Below are 22,293 nucleotides of genomic sequence, written 5' to 3' on the forward strand. Positions count from 1 at the left end.
ATTTATTTGCGAAGACTTTTTGATTTCGGTTCCACCATATTAGATATGCACATGTCCATTCAATCGCTTATTACATTTTAGAATCAATACACGATAATGGACTATTCGTCTTCCCTCTAAAGACTCGTTTACTACCCCTACTAATAGATATAGGGATATTTATAGGGATAGAGATATTTAATTTTCATTTGATTAACTTATTATTTTGACATGAAAGCATCCATTAATTGACTTGAAACAATTTGTGTATCTTTTCTTTTGTTAAAATTAATTATAAGGAGAAACTGACATGTACTGATATGAGTAAATACTAGTGAAATGACCCGTGGAACCACGAGTTTGTTTAAACGAAACAGTTTAATGATATGTTTTAGGCATTAAGTGAACGTAAATGCTAAAGTTATTTAGTTTAATGATCCGTGGAACCACAGAGTCCGACTAAGAAACTCGTCAGCTGAACATTTCATCAAACACCTAAAATGCATATGAAACAATCAACATCAAATCATAAGAGATAATATTAGTTGTCATTTAATTTTAAAAATGTAAATTAAAATATTAATTTAGAATTGGTTTCCTTCTGTCTAGCTTTTATACCTTTTCGTAGTCAATTCAAAATAATTAATCAAAATAATTTAAAATAATTTAATTTTAATAATTAAAATACTTATTAATAAGATTTAATAATAATAATTAATAAATAAGATTTAATTTTAATTCAAAATTATTTAGATTAATGACATCACTCACCATGCTTAAATTTTTTCCTTTTTCTTTTTGATTTTTCTCTTAACAAAGGAATTAGCTTAATAATGACATCATCATTATAGGATTTTAATATTAACTATAGATTATGGCGCGTAGATATATTGTTCTTGTTAAAATACAATGCAAATTTAGATAATATGGAATTAGTAGATGTATATATGTAAAATATCTAGATATTAATATGTATAAGAAAATATCTAGATATTAGAATATGAGAGAAAAATCTAGAAATTGAAATGTAAAAGAAAAATCTAGATATTTATGTGTGTAAGAAATATCTAGATATTTATATGTATAAAAATATCTAGATATTTATATATATCCATGGAAATATCTAGTTTCTAGAAACTTCCATGGAGTAGTATAAATAAGGGTGAGGATTTCATTTGTAGAGTGTGAAGTAAGTTGTAAGAGTTGTGAGTAAGAGTGAAATAAGAAGTGAGTTGTGAAGAAGAGAAGAAGAGTGTGAGTTAGCGAAAGTAGAGAAGAGAAAGCTTGTAAGTAATATTGTAATTGTAATTTAATATAAGTGTTTTTGTTAAGTTTCCCGATCAAGCCTTAGTTTGTGTTTAAGTTCTTAGTGCACTTTTGTTGTTCTTATTATATGGTCGGCTCTGCCGCCTAAGTAATACATGGTCGGTTATACCGCCTAAAGATATATGGTCGACACTGTCGCCTAAGTACATTGTGCACTAAGGATTTATAAAATTAAAGGCTAAACAACGCCAAAGTGTTGGTGTAGTGAGTCTTGTATAGTCTAGATCCTCTATAGTGGGTGTGTTGGGCTCGTCGAAGCTTCCAACAATTGGTATCAGAGCGGGTCGTTCGGGACCATTTCTAGTGGAGGAAATCGGTAAACGTTGGACGTTTACATCGACTTGTTTTCACCAAGGCTCTAAGGGAAATTCTGTCATAGCACAGTTAGGAACTGTGAAAGCTCATTGGTCTGGGACCAAGCTTATTGGACATTGGACGTCATGATGGTAGATCTTGCAAGTACGAGCAGTGGAATCAAGAGTCTCAATAACCACAACTATGGTTATTGGCGGACCTGTATAGAATCCTACCTACAAGGACAGGATTTATGGAAAATAGTTGCTGGCAGTGACACAACGCCTCCACCGAAAGAAAATGCCGAAGCCTTGAGAAAATGGAACATCAAGGCCGGGAAGGCTTTATTTATATTGAAGACTACAATCGAGGAGGATTTATTAGAGCACATTCGTGACGAGAAAACACCAAAGGCCGCTTGGGAAACTTTTGAAAAATTATTTTCAAAGAAGAATGAAGCACGCCTCCAGCTCTTGGAAAATGAGCTTGCGGGTATCTCACAAGGAAGTCTATCTATTTCTCAATATTTTACCAAGGTGAAATCTATTTGTCGTGAGATATCTCAGCTTGCTCCTGAAGAGAAAGTGAGTGATGCAAGGATGAAGAGAATTATCATCCATGGCTTAAGATCCGAGTATAATGGATTTATAGCCGCTGTGAGAGGATGGCCTACTCAACCATCATTAATAGAGCTGGAGAATCTATTGGCTAATCAAGAGGCATTAGCCAAGCAGATGAATGAAGTAACCATAAAAGAAGGAGAAGATGCACTTTTCACCAATAAGAAGAAAGCAACATCTCGAAGACAAGAGGCGATGAAAGAAAGTAAGACATATGGGTGGAAGGGTCACCCAAAATCAAAAGGCAACGCTTCAGGGGGAGCTCAACAAGGAAGAAAAGATCATCGCCAACAATACGGGGAAAATGATAAGAGAAAGAATGGTGAATGCTTCAATTGTGGCAAGAATGGTCATTTTTCTCGAGATTGTAGATTCTCCAGAAGGCGAACTTTCGAAGGAAATGTGTCCGCCGCAAGAGATGAGAAGAAAGAGGTCACATTCGAAGCAACCATTAATGGGGAAACATGGGATGCAGAAGCTGGACTCTCTGTTGAAACTGACATAGATGATCAAGCTCTTACAACAACTTTAAAGTCAAAAATAAACTATAAAGATGATTGGATCATCGATTCTGTGTGCTCAAATCATATGACCAACGATGGGACGAAGCTGCAAGAAATGGAGGATTACAAAGGAAAGAGAGTCGTGTTGACAGCCAACAATTCAAGGTTGTCTATTTCTCACATTGAAAAGACAATAATTCCAAGTGAAGGCGACTCTCATAAGCTCCAACTCGAGAAGGTGTATCTTGTCCCTGGCCTAAAGAAGAATTTACTGTCAGTACCACAATTGATAGCAGAAGGGAATTATGTGCTCTTTGGACCAGAAGATGTGTCCGTATTCAAGAGAGTGAAGGTGGTTGGCAATCCAATTATGCAAGGAAGAAGAATAGAGTCGGTCTATGTACTATCTGCTGAAACAGCATATGTGGATAAGACTCGAAAAAATGAGACGGCTGATCTTTGGAATGAACGTCTTGGGCATGTGGGCTACAACAAGTTAAAGGAGATGATGGTAAAACATATAGTAAATGGGCTTCCTCAAATTAATATCCGAATAGATACAATATGTGCTAGATGTCAATTTGGCAAAGCTCACCAATTGTCATTCAAGGAGTCAGCGCATCAGTCCAAGACACCACTAGAGCTCATACACTCAGATGTCTTTGGCCCAGTGAAACAAACATCACTTGGAGGTATGAAATATATGGTGACATTCATTGATGACTTCTCAAGATATGTGTGGGTTTACTTCATGAAGGAGAAGTCGGAGACTTTTCTTAAGTTTAAAGAGTTCAAGAACAAGGTAGAAAGTGAGCTCAATACTAAGATCCGGTGCTTACGCACAGATAATGGAGGAGAATATTTATCGACTGAGTTCAATATCTATCTTGAGAAGCAAAAGATTAGAAGACAATTAACTTGTCCCAATACTCCACAGCAGAATGGAGTGGCGGAACGCAAGAATCGTCACCTTGCCGAAACTTGTCGAAGTATGCTTCATGGTAAGAATGTACCAGGTAGATTTTGGGCCGAATGTATGAGGACGGCATCGTACGTGATTAACAGACTCCCACAAACAAAGTTGGGATATATTTCACCATATGAAAGATTATGGACGATCAAACCTGTAGTGACCCGAACTTTTCCATGTTTATATATATTAATTGAGATTGATATTTACATGATTAAATGTTTCCAACATGTTAAGCAATCAAACTTGTTAAGACTTGATTAATTGAAATATGTTTCATATAGACAATTGACCACCCAAGTTGACCAGCGATTCACGAACGTTAAAACTTGTAAAAACGACATGACGATATATATATGGGTATACATATGGTTAACATGAGATTATGATAAGTAAGTATCTCCATAAGTATATTAACAATGAGTTATATACATATAAACAAGACTACTAACTTAAGAATTTCGAAACGAGACATATATGTAACGATTATCGTTGTAACGACATTTAAATGTATATATATCATATTAAGATATATTAATATATCATAATATCATGATAATATAATAATTTAACATCTCATTAGATATAATAAACAATGGGTTAACAACATTAATTGAGATCGTTAACTTAAAGGTTTCAAAACAACACTTACATGTAACGACTAACGATGACTTAACGACTCAGTTAAAATGTATATACATGTAGTGTATTTAGATGTATTAAAATACTTTTGGAAGACTTCAAGACATATATCAAAACACTCATACTTAACGAAAATGGTTACAGTTACTTTTCCATTCTTTTCTTTCATCAAGAATTCTAGTCGTATTCTTACCCGTATTATACACAGCTTCAAAACGTACTTACTATGAGTATATACCAATAGGAACTAGCATGGGATTCCACTCTTGATTATGTCATGTATGACTAATCAATTTTAACTTCTACCATGAGCTAGTCAACTAACTAGAACTCCTTTTAACCCCACTCACCACTCACCAATTACCACTCATCATTCACTCTATTTCACTTCCAATTCTCTTTCTAATTCTCTCTCAACACACACACACTATTATGAACGTATTTTTCCAGTAGTTAATCATCATCTTCATCAAAAATCACTTCAAGAATCAAGCTATAATCATCATAGGAAGAACACTTCAAAAATCCCTTCAAGTTTACTAATTTACTTCCAAGCTTTCTAATCCATTCCAAGTAATCATCTAAGATCAAGAAACCTTTGTTATATACAGTAGGTTATCTTTCTTATTCAAGGTAATATTCATATTCAAACTTTGATTCAATTTCTATAACTATAAACTATCTTAATTCGAGTAAAAATCTTACTTGAACTTGTTTTTGTGTCATGATCCTACTTCAAGAACTTTCAAGCCATCCAAGATCCTTTGAAGCTAGATCATTTCTTGTCACTTCCAGTAGGTTTACCTACTAAACTTGAGGTAGTAATGATGTTCATAACATCATTCGATTCATATATATAAAACTATCTTATTCGAAGGTTTAAACTCGTAATCACTAGAACATAGTTTAGTTAATTCTAAACTTGTTCGCAAACAAAAGTTAATCCTTCTAACTTGACTTTTAAAATTAACTACACATGTTCTATATCTATATGATATGCTAACTTAATGATTTAAAACCTGGAAACACGAAAAACACCGTAAAACCGGATTTACGCCGTCGTAGTAACACCGCGGGCTGTTTTGGGTTAGTTAATTAAAAACTATGATAAACTTTGATTTAAAAGTTGTTATTCTTAGAAAATGATTTTTATTATGAACATGAAACTATATCCAAAAATTATGGTTAAACTCAAAGTGGAAGTATGTTTTCTAAAATGGTCATCTAGACGTCGTTCTTTCGACTGAAATGACTACCTTTACAAAAACGACTTGTAACTTATTTTTCCGACTATAAACCTATACTTTTCTGTTTAGATTCATAAAATAGAGTTCAATATGAAACCATAGCAATTTGATTCACTCAAAACGGATTTAAAATGAAGAAGTTATGGGTAAAACAAGATTGGATAATTTTTCTCATTTTAGCTACGTGAAAATTGGTAACAAATCTATTTCAACCATAACTTAATCAACTTGTATTGTATATTATGTAATCTTGAGATACCATAGACACGTATACAATGTTTCGACCTATCATGTCGACACATCTATATATATTTCGGAACAACCATAGACACTCTATATGTGAATGTTGGAGTTAGCTATACAGGGTTGAGGTTGATTCTAAAATATATATAGTTTGAGTTGTGATCAATACTGAGATATGTATACATTGGGTCGTGGATTGATTCAAGATAATATTTATCGATTTATTTCTGTACATCTAACTGTGGACAACTAGTTATAGGTTACTAACGAGGACAGCTGACTTAATAAACTTAAAACATCAAAATATATTAAAAGTGTTGTAAATATATTTTAAACATACTTTGATATATATGTATATATTGTTATAGGTTCGTGAATCAACCAGTGGCCAAGTCTTACTTCCCGACGAAGTAAAAATCTGTGAAAGTGAGTTATAGTCCCACTTTTAAAATCTAATATTTTTGGGATGAGAATACATGCAGGTTTTATAAATAATTTACAAAATAGACACAAGTACGTGAAACTACATTCTATGGTTGAATTATCGAAATCGAATATGCCCCTTTTTATTAAGTCTGGTAATCTAAGAATTAGAGAACAGACACCTTAATTGACGCGAATCCTAAAGATAGATCTATTGGGCCTAACAAACCCCATCCAAAGTACCGGATGCTTTAGTACTTCGAAATTTATATCATATCCGAAGGGTGTCCCGGAATGATGGGGATATTCTTATATATATGCATCTTGTTAATGTCGGTTACCAGGTGTTCACCATATGAATGATTTTTATCTCTATGTATGGGATGTGTATTGAAATATGAAATCTTGTGGTCTATTATTATGATTTGATATATATAGGTTAAACCTATAACTCACCAACATTTTTGTTGACGTTTTAAGCATGTTTATTCTCAGGTGATTATTAAGAGCTTCCGCTGTCGCATACTTAAATAAGGACGAGATTTAGAGTCCATGCTTGTATGATATTGTGTAAAAACTGCATTCAAGAAACTTATTTTGTTGTAACATATTTGTATTGTAAACCATTATGTAATGGTCGTGTGTAAACAGGATATTTTAGATTATCATTATTTGATAATCTACGTAAAGCTTTTTAAACCTTTATTGATGAAATAAAGGTTATGGTTTGTTTTAAAATGAATGCAGTCTTTGAAAAACGTCTCATATAGAGGTCAAAACCTCGCAACGAAATCAATTAATATGGAACGTTTTTAATCAATTAGAACGGGACATTTCAGTTGGTATCCGAGCGTTGGTCTTAGAGAACCAGAAAATTTGCATTAGTGTGTCTTATCGAGTTTGTTAGGATGCATTAGTGAGTCTGGACTTCGACCGTGTTTTCTTTAAAAATGATTGCTTAACATTTTTGTTGGAAACTATATATTTTTAACATATGAATATTATGTGATATATTAATCTCTTAACGCGTTTGATATTATGTGATAGATGTCTACCTCTAGAACAAGTTCCATTGACTCACCTAATAATAATGAAGAGTCAAATGTAAATTGGAATGATTCGTGGACTGATTCACAAGTTCCCGAAGAGGAACCGGAAGAAGAGTCGGAACCGGAAGAAGAATCGAAACCGGAAGAAGAATCGGAACCGGATGAAGAAATAGAACCGGTGGGGGAAATAATAAAACGGTTAAGTAAAAGAAAATCCTCAACCAACTGACCAAGGTTAATTATGGTCAATGGTGTTTCCGCCAAGGAAGCAAAATATTGGGAGGATTACCAATTCTCCGATGAATCGGATTCCGACGAGAATTCCGATGATGTTATAGAAATTACCCCAACTGAATTTAAAAAGGCAAAAGAAAATAATAAGGGAAAGGGCATAAAAATAGAGAAATCTAATTCCAACCCCGATTAACTTTATATGTATCGTCAACCCCCGAAGTCCTTAAGTTGTAACAATGACCCGGGAACCTCTAAACCACCCGGTTTTTCTAAACCAATGTGGACAACGACGGCTCGTATTAGGGGAAAATCATATATCCCTAGAAACTTGGCAAAACGAACCAAAACCGAACAAGAAGAAACGAGCGAGTCGGAATAAGATAGTTGTATTTGTGTGGTGTAATATATGTAATATAGTGTGCTTATGCTTTATGATATATGTAAAAATTGCTTGTATTAATAAGTATTTTTTTTATGAATCTAACTCTTGTCTATTTTACAGTATAAAAACACAAAATGGATAGACAACCCAATATTTTAAGAGACCTACCCGGAGACATGATTGATGAAATCTTGTCTAGAGTCGGTCAGAATTCCTCGGCACAACTATTTAAGGCGAGATCAGTTTGTAAGACATTCGAAGAACGTTCCAAGAATGCCTTGGTTTATAAAAGGCTTTTGTTCGAAAGATGGGGGATATCACATTGGGAAATCCATAAGTTACGATGTGTTTACTTTGACGCATATATTGCGGGGAACCCAAATGCTATTTTACGCAACGGGTTAAGAAATTATTTTGACTCAGTATATCCGAATATAGGACTTCGTGATTTAGAAAAAGCGGCTAGCATGCAACATAAAGAAGCATGTTATGCTTACGGATTAGTAATGTTCGCTTCTCACCAAAGTGAGAACAAGAACATCGGGCTACAACTATTAAACAAAACGTTCCCACAAGTGACGGAGTCGGTAATTGGGGTAAGAAATGAGGTTTTTAGGTTATTACGATGTACTGACCCGAACTTTTCCATGTTTATATATATTAATTGAGATTGATATTTACATGATTAAATGTTTCCAACATGTTAAGCAATCAAACTTGTTAAGACTTGATTAATTGAAATATGTTTCATATAGACAATTGACCACCCAAGTTGACCGGTGATTCACGAACGTTAAAACTTGTAAAAACTATATGATGACATATATATGGATATATATATATAGTTAACATGATACTATGATAAGTAAACATATCATTAAGTATATTAACAATGAACTATATATGTAAAAACAAGACTACTAACTTAATGATTTTTAAACGAGACATATATGTAACGATTATCGTTGTAAAGACATTTAATGTATATATATCATATTAAGAGATATTCATACATGATAATATCATGATAATATAATAATTTAAAATCTCATTTGATATTATAAACATTGGGGTAACAACATTTAACAAGATCGTTAACCTAAAGGTTTCAAAACAACACTTACATGTAACGACTAACGATGACTTAACGACTCAGTTAAAATGTATATACATGTAGTGTTTTAATATGTATTTATACACTTTTGAAAGACTTCAATACACTTATCAAAATACTTCTACTTAACAAAAATGCTTACAATTACATCCTCGTTCAGTTTCATCAACAATTCTACTCGTATGCACCCGTATTCGTACTCGTACAATACACAGCTTTTAGATGTATGTACTATTAGTATATACACTCCAATGATTAGCTCTTAGCAGCCCATGTGAGTCACCTAACACATGTGGGAACCATCATTTGGCAACGAGCATGAAATATCTCATAAAATTACAAAAATATGAGTAATCATTCATGACTTATTTACATGAAAACAAAATTACATATCCTTTATATCTAATCCATACACCAACGACCAAAAACACCTACAAACACTTTTATTCTTCAATTTTCTTCATCTAATTAATCTCTCTCAAGTTCTATCTTCAAGTTCTAAGTGTTCTTCATAAATTCTACAAGTTCTAGTTACATAAAATCAAGAATACTTTCAAGTTTGCTAGCTCACTTCCAATCTTGTAAGGTGATCATCCAACCTCAAGAAATCTTTGTTTATTACAGTAGGTTATCATTCTAATACAAGGTAATAATCATATTCAAACTTTGGTTCAATTTCTATAACTATAACAATCTTATTTCAAGTGATGATCTTACTTGAACTTGTTTTCGTGTCATGATTCTGCTTCAAGAACTTCGAGCCATCCAAGGATCCGTTGAAGCTAGATCAATTTTTATCTTTTCCAGTAGGATTATACAAGGAACTTAAGGTAGTAATGATGTTCATAACATCATTCGATTCATACATATAGAGCTATCTTATTCGAAGGTTTAAACTTGTAATCACTAGAACATAGTTTAGTTAAATCTAAACTTGTTCGCAAACAAAAGTTAATCCTTCTAACTTGACTTTTAAAATCAACTAAACACATATTATATATCTATATGATATGCTAACTTAATGATTTAAAACATGGAAACACGAAAAACACCGTAAAACCGGATTTACGCCGTCGTAGTAACACCGCGGGCTGTTTTGGGTTAGTTAATTAAAAACTATGATAAACTTTGATTTAAAAGTTTTTATTCTAAGAAAAAGATTGTTATTATGAACATGAAACTATATCCAAAAATTATGGTTAAACTCAAAGTGGAAGTATGTTTTCTAAAATGGTCATCTAGACGTCGTTCTTTCGACTGAAATGACTACCTTTACAAAAATGACTTGTAACTTATTTTTCCGACTATAAACCTATACATTTTCTGTTTAGATTCATTAAATAGAGTTCAATATGAAACCATAGCAATTTGATTCACTCAAAACGGATTTAAAATGAAGAAGTTATGGGTAAAACAAGATTGGATAATTTTTCTCATTTTAGCTACGTGAAAATTGGTAACAAATTTATTCCAACCATAACTTAATCAACTTGTATTGTATATTATGTAATCTTGAGATACCATAGACACGTATACAATGTTTTGACCTATCATGTCGACACATCTATATATATTTCGGAACAACCATAGACACTCTATATGTGAATGTTGGAGTTAGCTATACAGGGTTGAGGTTGATTCCAAAATATATATAGTTTGAGTTATGATCAATACTGAGATACGTATACACTGGGTCGTGGATTGATTCAAGATAATATTTATCGATTTATTTCTGTACATCTAACTGTGGACAACTAGTTGTAGGTTACTAACGAGGACAGCTGACTTAATAAACTTAAAACATCAAAATATATTAAAAGTGTTGTAAATATATTTTGAACATACTTTGATATATATGTATATATTGTTATAGGTTCGTGAATCAACCAGTGGCCAAGTCTTACTTTCCGACGAAGTAAAAATCTGTGAAAGTGAGTTATAGTCCCACTTTTAAAATCTAATATTTTTGGGATGAGAATACATGCAGGTTTTATAAATGATTTACAAAATAGACACAAGTACGTGAAACTACATTCTATGGTTGAATTATCGAAATCGAATATGCCCCTTTTTATTAAGTCTGGAAATCTAAGAATTAGGGAACAGACACCCTAATTGACGCGAATCCTAAAGATAGATCTATTGGGCCTAACAAACCCCATCCAAAGTACCAGATGCTTTAGTACTTCGAAATTTATATCATATCCGAAGGGTGTCCCGGAATGATGGGGATATTCTTATATATGCATCTTGTTAATGTCGGTTACCAGGTGTTCACCATATGAATGACTTTTATCTCTATGTATGGGATGTGTATTGAAATATGAAATCTTGTGGTCTATTATTATGATTTGATATATATATATATATATATATATATATATATATATATATATATATATATATATATATATATATATATATATATATATATATATATATATATATATATATATATATATATATATATATATATATATATATATATATATATATATATATATATATATATATAGGTTAAACCTATAACTCACCAACATTTTTGTTGACGTTTTAAGCATGTTTATTCTCAGGTGATTATTAAGAACTTCCGCTGTCGTGTACTTAAATAAGGACGAGATTTGGAGTCCATGCTTGTATGATATTGTGTAAAAACTGCATTCAAGAAACTTATTTTGTTGTAACATATTTGTATTGTAAACCATTATGTAATGGTCGTGTGTAAACATGATATTTTAGATTATCATTATTTGATAATCTAGGTAAAGCTTTTTAAACCTTTATTGATGAAATAAACGATATGGTTTGTTTTAAAATGAATGCAGTCTTTGAAAAACGTCTCATATAGAGGTCAAAACCTCGCAACGAAATCAATTAATATGGAACATTTTTAATCAATAAGAACGGGACATTTCAGTTGGTATCCGAGCGTTGGTCTTAGAGAACCAGAATTTTGCATTAGTGTGTCTTATCGAGTTTGTTAGGATGCATTAGTGAGTCTAGACTTCGACCGTGTTTACTTGAAAAATGATTGCTTAACAAATTTTGTTGGAAACTATATATTTTTAACATGTGAATATTATGTGATATATTAATCTCTTAACGCGTTTGATATTATGTGATAGATGTCTACCTCTAGAACAAGTCCCATTGACTCACCTAATAATAATGAAGAGTCAAATGTAAATTGGAATGATTCGTGGACTGATTCACAAGTTCCCGAAGAGGAACCGGAAGAAGAGTCAGAACCGGAAGAAGAATCGGAACCGGAAGAAGAATCGGAACCGGATGAAGAAATAGAACCGGTGGGGGAAATAATAAAACGGTTAAGTAAAAGAAAATCCTCAACTAACCGACCAAGGTTAATTATGGTCAATGGTGTTTCCGCCAAGGAAGCAAAATATTGGGAGGATTACCAATTCTCCGATGAATCGGATTCCGACGAGAATTCCGACGATGTTATAGAAATTACCCCAACTGAATTTAAAAAGGCAAAAGAAAATAATAAGGGAAAGGGCATAAAAATAGAGAAATCTAATTCCAACCCCGATGAACTTTATATGTATCGTCAACCCCCGAAGTCCTTAAGTTGTAACAATGACCCGGGAACCTCTAAACCACCAGGTTTTTCTAAACCAATGTGGAAAAAGACGGCTCGTATTAGGGGAACATCATATATCCCTAGAAACTTGGCAAAACGAACCAAAACTGAAGAAGACGAAACAAGCGAGTCGGAATAAGATAGTTGTATTCGTGTGGTGTAATATATGTAATATAGTGTGCTTATGCTTTATGATATATGTAAAAATTGCTTGTATTAATAAGTATTTTTTTATGAATCTTACTCTTGTCTATTTTACAGTATAAAAACACAAAATGGATAGACAACCCAATATTTTAAGAGACCTACCCGGAGACATGATTGATGAAATCTTGTCTAGAGTCGGTCAGAATTCTTCGGCACAACTATTTAAGGCGAGATCAGTTTGTAAGACATTCGAAGAACGTTCCAAGAATGCCTTGGTTTATAAAAGGCTTTCGTTCGAAAGATGGGGAATATCACATTGGGAAATCCATAAGTTACGATGTGTTTACTTTGACGCATATATTGCGGGGAACCCAAATGCTATTTTACGCAATGGGTTAAGAAATTATTTTGACTCAATATATCCGAATATTGGACTTCGTGATTTAGAAAAAGCGGCTAACATGCAACATAAAGAAGCATGTTATGCTTACGGATTAGTAATGTTCGCTTCTCACCAAAGTGAGAACAAGAACATCGGGCTACAACTATTAAACAAAACGTTCCCACAAGTGACGGAGTCGGTAATTGGGGTAAGAAATGAGGTTTTTAGATTGTTACGGGACTGTTGGACATTACGTAACCCTCGTCCCTTTGACGACGTTACAACACGCTGTCTTATCAATGGCCATAACGGTTATGTTCCACAAGACCAAGGATGGGAAGTAGTCCTAGTAAAACCAGAATGCATGACTTATTTCTGGACGTATGAATTACGTGTCTTTATTGCCTTTGCTGAACGACTTGTGTACTAGCTAGAATTATCTTCACAACCATCTTGTATCAAATTTATTGTGTGCTATATTTCATGCTATATGTAAAATAAGCGGTATTGTAAGTTTGTAAAATATTGTGTAAAAGTTTGAACGCGAAATATTATTATAATCAGTTTTTCATATAGAATTGTAGTAGTTGAATTGTATATTAGCTACTAAGTATGAACTTAACGGGTAGGTACTACCCGAATTTAAACTTATAAAACGCTAATATGAAGAAAAAGCTTTTATAAATGAGTTCATATTATGCTACAAAATACTATTAACTACTCTTAATATTCTGTATGATTAACTTGTTCCATTTGATTATTTTGAAGGAAATGGCACCGACTACTCGACACACCGTGAATATGAATGAAGAGGAATTCCGTACTTTTCTAGCTTCAAACATAGCCGCAGTACAGGCTGCGCTACATACCAACAATAACCTTGGATCTAGCAGTATAGGAAATCGTGTAGGATGCACCTACAAAGAATTCACTGCCTGCAAACCTTTGGAATTTGATGGAACCGAAGGACCGATCGGATTGAAACGGTGGACCGAGAAGGTCGAATCGGTGTTTGCCATAAGTAAGTGTACTGAAGAGGACAAAGTGAAGTATGCTACGCATACCTTCACAGGTTCTGCGTTAACATGGTGGAATACCTATCTAGAGCAAGTGGGACAAGACGATGCGTACGCACTACCGTGGTCAGCATTCAAGCACTTGATGAACGAGAAGTACCGTCCCAGAACCGAGGTCAATAAGCTCAAGACAGAACTTAGAGGGTTACGAACCCAAGGATTTGATATTACCACGTACGAAAGACGATTCACAGAATTGTGCCTATTGTGTCCGGGAGCATTCGAAGATGAGGAAGAGAAGATCGACGCGTTTGTGAAAGGATTACCGGAAAGAATCCAAGAAGATATAAGTTCACACGAGCCCGCCTCCATACAACAGGCATGTAGAATGGCTCACAAACTAGTGAACCAGATTGAAGAAAGAATTAAAGAACAGACGGTTGAAGAGGCCAATGTGAAGCAAGTCAAAAGAAAGTGGGAGGAAAACGGTGATAAGAATCACCAATACAACAACAACAGCAATTACAATAATAATCGCAACAATTATCCCAACAATCGCAATATCAATCGCAACTACAACAAACGGCCCAACAACAACAACAACAACAACGACAACTACAACAATCATCCCAACAACAATAATAACCGCAACAATAACAACAAACAGAAGCAGCTATGCCAAAGGTGTGAAAAGTATCACTCGGGGTTCTGCACCAAATTTTGCAACAAGTGTAAAAGAAATGGTCATAGCGCGGCGAAGTGTGAGGTCTACGGACCAGGGGTTAACAGAACCAAAGGAACAAATGGTGTCGGAACGAGTAATGGCGGAGCAAGTAGTGTCGGAGCAAGTTATGCCAATGTAGTTTGTTATAAATGTGGAAAATCGGGCCACATTATTAGAAATTGCCCGAACCAGGAGAACACGAATGGACAAGGCCGCGGAAGAGTTTTCAATATTAATGCGGCAGAGGCACAGGAAGACCCGGAGCTTGTTACGGGTACGTTTCTTATTGACAATAAATCTGCTTACATTTTATTTGATTCGGGTGCGGATAGAAGCTATATGAGTAGAGATTTTTGTGCTAAATTAAGTTGTCCATTGACGCCTTTGGATAGTAAATTTTTACTCGAATTAGCAAATGGTAAATTAATTTCAGCAGATAATATATGTCGGAATCGAGAAATTAAACTGGTTAGCGAAACATTTAAGATTGATTTGATACCAGTAAAGTTAGGGAGTTTTGATGTGATGATCGGTATGGACTGGTTGAAAGAAGTGAAAGCAGAGATCGTTTGTTACAAAAATGCAATTCGCATTATACGAGAAAAAGGAAAACCCTTAATGGTGTACGGAGAAAAGGGCAACACGAAGCTACATCTTATTAGTAATTTGAAGGCACAAAAACTAATAAGAAAAGGTTGCTATGCTGTTCTAGCACACGTCGAGAAAGTACAAACTGAAGAAAAGAGCATCAATGATGTTCCCATTGCAAAAGAATTTCCCGATGTATTTCCGAAAGAATTACCGGGATTACCCCCACATCGATCCGTTGAATTTCAAATAGATCTTGTACCAGGAGCTGCACCAATAGCTCGTGCTCCTTACAGACTCGCACCCAGTGAGATGAAAGAACTGCAAAGCCAATTACAAGAACTTTTAGAGCGTGGTTTCATTCGACCAAGCACATCACCGTGGGGAGCTCCTGTTTTGTTTGTCAAGAAGAAAGATGGTACATTCAGGTTGTGTATCGACTACCGAGAGTTGAACAAACTTACCATCAAAAACCGCTACCCACTACCGAGAATCGACGACTTATTTGATCAACTACAAGGCTCGTCTGTTTATTCAAAGATTGACTTACGTTCCGGGTATCATCAAATGCGGTTGAAAGAAGATGATATTCCAAAGACTGCTTTCAGAACACGTTACGGTCATTACGAGTTTATGGTCATGCCGTTTGGTTTAACTAATGCACCAGCTGTGTTCATGGACCTTATGAACCGAGTGTGTGGACCATACCTTGACAAGTTTGTCATTGTTTTCATTGATGACATACTTATTTACTCAAAGAATGACCAAGAACACGGTGAACATTTGAGAAAGGTGTTAGAAGTATTGAGGAAGGAAGAATTGTACGCTAAGTTTTCAAAGTGTGCATTTTGGTTGGAAGAAGTTCAATTCCTCGGTCACATAGTAAACAAAGAAGGTATTAAGGTGGATCCGGCAAAGATAGAAAATGTTGAAAAGTGGGAAACCCCGAAAACTCCGAAACATATACGCCAGTTTTTAGGACTAGCTGGTTACTACAGAAGGTTCATCCAAGACTTTTCCAGAATAGCAAAACCCTTGACTGCATTAACGCATAAAGGGAAGAAATTTGAATGGAATGATGAACAAGAGAAAGCGTTTCAGTTATTGAAGAAAAAGCTAACTACGGCACCTATATTGTCATTGCCTGAAGGGAATGATGATTTTGTGATTTATTGTGATGCATCAAAGCAAGGTCTCGGTTGTGTATTAATGCAACGAACGAAGGTGATTGCTTATGCGTCTAGACAATTAAAGATTCACGAACAAAATTATACGACGCATGATTTGGAATTAGGAGCGGTTGTTTTTGCATTAAAGACTTGGAGGCACTACTTATATCGGGTCAAAAGTATTATATATACCGACCACAAAAGTCTTCAACACATATTTAATCAGAAACAACTGAATATGAGGCAGCGTAGGTGGATTGAATTATTGAATGATTACGACTTTGAGATTCGTTACCACCCGGGGAAGGCAAATGTGGTAGCCGATGCCTTGAGCAGGAAGGACAAAGAACCCATTCGAGTAAAATCTATGAATATAATGATTCATAATAACCTTACTACTCAAATAAAGGAGGCGCAACAAGGAGTTTTAAAAGAGAGAAATTTAAAGGATGAAATACCCAAAGGATCGGAGAAGCATCTTAATATTCGGGAAGACGGAACCCGGTATAGGGCTGAAAGGATTTGGGTACCAAAATTTGGAGATATGAGAGAAATGGTACTTAGAGAAGCTCATAAAACCAGATACTCAATACATCCTGGAACGAGGAAGATGTACAAGGATCTCAAGAAACATTTTTGGTGGCCGGGTATGAAAGCCGATGTTGCTAAATACGTAGGAGAATGTTTGACGTGTTCTAAGGTAAAAGCTGAGCATTAGAAACCATCAGGTCTACTTCAACAACCCGAAATCCCAGAATGGAAATGGGAAAACATTACCATGGATTTCATCACTAAATTTCCAAGGACTGCAAGTGGTTTTGATACTATTTGGGTAATAGTTGATCGTCTCACCAAATCAGCACACTTCCTGCCAATAAGAGAAGATGACAAGATGGAGAAGTTAGCATGACTGTATTTGAAGGAAGTCGTCTCCAGACATGGAATACCAATCTCTATTATCTCTGATAGGGATGGCAGATTTATTTCAAGATTCTGGCAGACATTACAGCAAGCATTAGGAACTCGTCTAGACATGAGTACTGCCTATCATCCACAAACTGATGGGCAGAGCGAAAGGACGATACAAACGCTTGAAGACATGCTACGAGCATGTGTTATTGATTTCGGAAATAGTTGGGATCGACATCTACCGTTAGCAGAATTTTCCTACAACAACAGCTACCATTCAAGCATTGAGATGGCGCCGTTTGAAGCACTTTATGGTAGAAAGTGCAGGTCTCCGATTTGTTGGAGTGAAGTGGGGGATAGACAGATTACAGGTCCGGAGATTATACAAGAAACTACCGAGAAGATCATCCAAATTCAACAAAGGTTGAAAACCGCCCAAAGTCGACAAAAGAGCTACGCTGACATTAAAAGAAAAGATATAGAATTTGAAATTGGAGAGATGGTCATGCTTAAAGTTGCACCTTGGAAAGGCGTTGTTCGATTTGGTAAACGAGGAAAATTAAATCCAAGGTATATTGGACCATTCAAGATTATTGATCGTGTCGGACCAGTAGCTTACCGACTTGAGTTACCTCAACAACTCGCGGCTGTACATAACACTTTCCACGTCTCAAATTTGAAGAAATGTTTTGCTAAAGAAGATCTCACTATTCCGTTAGATGAAATCCAAATCAACGAAAAACTTCAATTCATCGAAGAACCCGTCGAAATAATGGATCGTGAGGTTAAAAGACTTAAGCAAAACAAGATACCAATTGTTAAGGTTCGATGGAATGCTCGTAGAGGACCCGAGTTCACCTGGGAGCGTGAAGATCAGATGAAGAAAAAAATACCCGCATCTATTTCCAGAAGATTCGTCAACACCTTCAACAGCTTAAAATTTCGGGACGAAATTTATTTAACGGGTAGGTACTGTAGTGACCCGAACTTTTCCATGTTTATATATATTAATTGAGATTGATATTTACATGATTAAATGTTTCCAACATGTTAAGCAATCAAACTTGTTAAGACTTGATTAATTGAAATATGTTTCATATAGACAATTGACCACCCAAGTTGACCGGTGATTCACGAACGTTAAAACTTGTAAAAACTATATGATGACATATATATGGATATATATATATAGTTAACATGATACTATGATAAGTAAACATATCATTAAGTATATTAACAATGAACTATATATGTAAAAACAAGACTACTAACTTAATGATTTTTAAACGAGACATATATGTAACGATTATCGTTGTAAAGACATTTAATGTATATATATCATATTAAGAGATATTCATACATGATAATATCATGATAATATAATAATTTAAAATCTCATTTGATATTATAAACATTGGGTTAACAACATTTAACAAGATCGTTAACCTAAAGGTTTCAAAACAACACTTACATGTAACGACTAACGATGACTTAACGACTCAGTTAAAATGTATATACATGTAGTGTTTTAATATGTATTTATACACTTTTGAAAGACTTCAATACACTTATCAAAATACTTCTACTTAACAAAAATGCTTACAATTACATCCTCGTTCAGTTTCATCAACAATTCTACTCGTATGCACCCGTATTCGTACTCGTACAATACACAGCTTTTAGATGTATGTACTATTGGTATATACACTCCAATGATCAGCTCTTAGCAGCCCATGTGAGTCACCTAACACATGTGGGAACCATCATTTGGCAACTAGCATGAAATATCTCATAAAATTACAAAAATATGAGTAATCATTCATGACTTATTTACATGAAAACAAAATTACATATCCTTTATATCTAATCCATACACCAACGACCAAAAATACCTACAAACACTTTCATTCTTCAATTTTCTTCATCTAATTAATCTCTCTCAAGTTCTATCTTCAAGTTCTAAGTGTTCTTCATAAATTCTACAAGTTCTAGTTACATAAAATCAAGAATACTTTCAAGTTTGTTAGCTCACTTCCAATCTTGTAAGGTGATCATCCAACCTCAAGAAATCTTTGTTTCTTACAGTAGGTTATCATTCTAATACAAGGTAATAATCATATTCAAACTTTGGTTCAATTTCTATAACTATAACAATCTTATTTCAAGTGATGATCTTACTTGAACTTGTTTTCGTGTCATGATTATGCTTCAAGAACTTCGAGCCATCCAAGGATCCGTTGAAGCTAGATCCATTTTTATCTTTTCCAGTATTTTTATACAAGGAACTTAAGGTAGTAATGATGTTCATAACATCATTCGATTCATACATATAGAGCTATCTTATTCGAAGGTTTAAACTTGTAATCACTAGAACATAGTTTAGTTAAATCTAAACTTGTTCGCAAACAAAAGTTAATCCTTCTAACTTGACTTTTAAAATCAACTAAACACATATTCTATATCTATATGATATGCTAACTTAATGATTTAAAACCTGGAAACACGAAAAATACCGTAAAACCGGATTTACGCCGTCGTAGTAACACCGCGGGCTGTTTTGGGTTAGTTAATTAAAAACTATGATAAACTTTGATTTAAAAGTTGTTATTCTGAGAAAATGATTGTTATTATGAACATGAAACTATATCCAAAAATTATGGTTAAACTCAAAGTGGAAGTATGTTTTCTAAAATGGTCATCTAGACGTCGTTCTTTCGACTGAAATGACTACCTTTACAAAAATGACTTGTAACTTATTTTTCCGACTATAAACCTATAACTTTTCTGTTTAGATTCATTAAATAGAGTTCAATATGAAACCATAGCAATTTGATTCACTCAAAACGGATTTAAAATGAAGAAGTTATGGGTAAAACAAGATTGGATAATTTTTCTCATTTTAGCTACGTGAAAATTGGTAACAAATCTATTCCAACCATAACTTAATCAACTTGTATTGTATATTATGTAATCTTGAGATACCATAGACACGTATACAATGTTTCGACCTATCATGTCGACACATCTATATATATATTTCGGAACAACCATAGACACTCTATATGTGAATGTTGGAGTTAGCTATACAGGGTTGAGGTTGATTCCAAAATATATATAGTTTAAGTTGTGATCAATACTGAGATACGTATACACTGGGTCGTGGATTGATTCAAGATAATATTTATCGATTTATTTCTGTACATCTAACTGTGGACAACTAGTTGTAGGTTACTAACGAGGACAGCTGACTTAATAAACTTAAAACATCAAAATATATTAAAAGTGTTGTAAATATATTTTGAACATACTTTGATATATATGTATATATTGTTATAGGTTCGTGAATCAACCAATGGCCAAGTCTTACTTCCCGACGAAGTAAAAATCTGTGAAAGTGAGTTATAGTCCCACTTTTAAAATCTAATATTTTTGGGATGAGAATACATGCAGGTTTTATAAATGATTTACAAAATAGACACAAGTACGTGAAACTACATTCTATGGTTGAATTATCGAAATCGAATATGCCCCTTTTTATTAAGTCTGGTAATCTAAGAATTAGGGAGCAGACACCCTAATTGACGCGAATCCTAAAGATAGATCTATTGGGCCTAACAAACCCCATCCAAAGTACCGGATGCTTTAGTACTTCGAAATTTATATCATATCCGAAGGGTGTCCTGGAATGATGGGGATATTCTTATATATGCATCTTGTTAATGTCGGTTACCAGGTGTTCACCATATGAATGAATTTTATCTCTATGTATGGGATGTGTATTGAAATATGAAATCTTGTGGTCTATTATTATGATTTGATATATATATATATATATATATATAGGTTAAACCTATAACTCACCAACATTTTTGTTGACGTTTTAAGCATGTTTATTCTCAGGTGATTATTAAGAACTTCCGCTGTCGCATACTTAAATAAGGACGAGATTTGGAGTCCATGCTTGTATGATATTGTGTAAAAACTGCATTCAAGAAACTTATTTTGTTGTAACATATTTGTATTGTAAACCATTATGTAATGGTCGTGTGTAAACAGGATATTTTAGATTATCATTATTTGATAATCTAGGTAAAGCTTTTTAAACCTTTATTGATGAAATAAACGTTATGGTTTGTTTTAAAATGAATGCAGTCTTTGAAAAACGTCTCATATAGAGGTCAAAACCTCGCAACGAAATCAATTAATATGGAACGTTTTTAATCAATAAGAACGGGACATTTCATACGAGACTGTTGGTCATTACGTAACCCTCATCCCTTTGACGACGTTACAACACGCTGTCTTATCAACGGCCATAACGGTTATGTTCTACAAGACCAAGGATGGGAAGTAGTCCTAGTAAAACCAGAATGCATGACTTGTTTCTGGACATATGAATTACGTGTCTTTATTGCCTTTGCTGAACGACTTGTGTACTAGCTAGAATTATCTTCACAACTATCTTGTATCAAAGTTATTGTGTGCTATATTTCATGCTTTATGTAAAATAAGCGGTATTGTAAGTTTGTAAAATATTCTATAAAAGTTTGAACGCGAAATATTATTACAATCAGTTTTTCATATAGAATTGTAGTAGTTGAATTGTATATTAGCTACTAAGTATGAACTTAACGGGTAGGTACTACCCGAATTTAAACTTATAAAACGCTAATATGAAGAAAAAGCTTTTATAAATGAGTTCATATTATGCTACGAAATACTATTAACTAC

The sequence above is a fragment of the Rutidosis leptorrhynchoides genome, chromosome 8, assembly GCF_046630445.1.
Source record: "Rutidosis leptorrhynchoides isolate AG116_Rl617_1_P2 chromosome 8, CSIRO_AGI_Rlap_v1, whole genome shotgun sequence".
Taxonomy (NCBI): domain Eukaryota; kingdom Viridiplantae; phylum Streptophyta; class Magnoliopsida; order Asterales; family Asteraceae; genus Rutidosis; species Rutidosis leptorrhynchoides.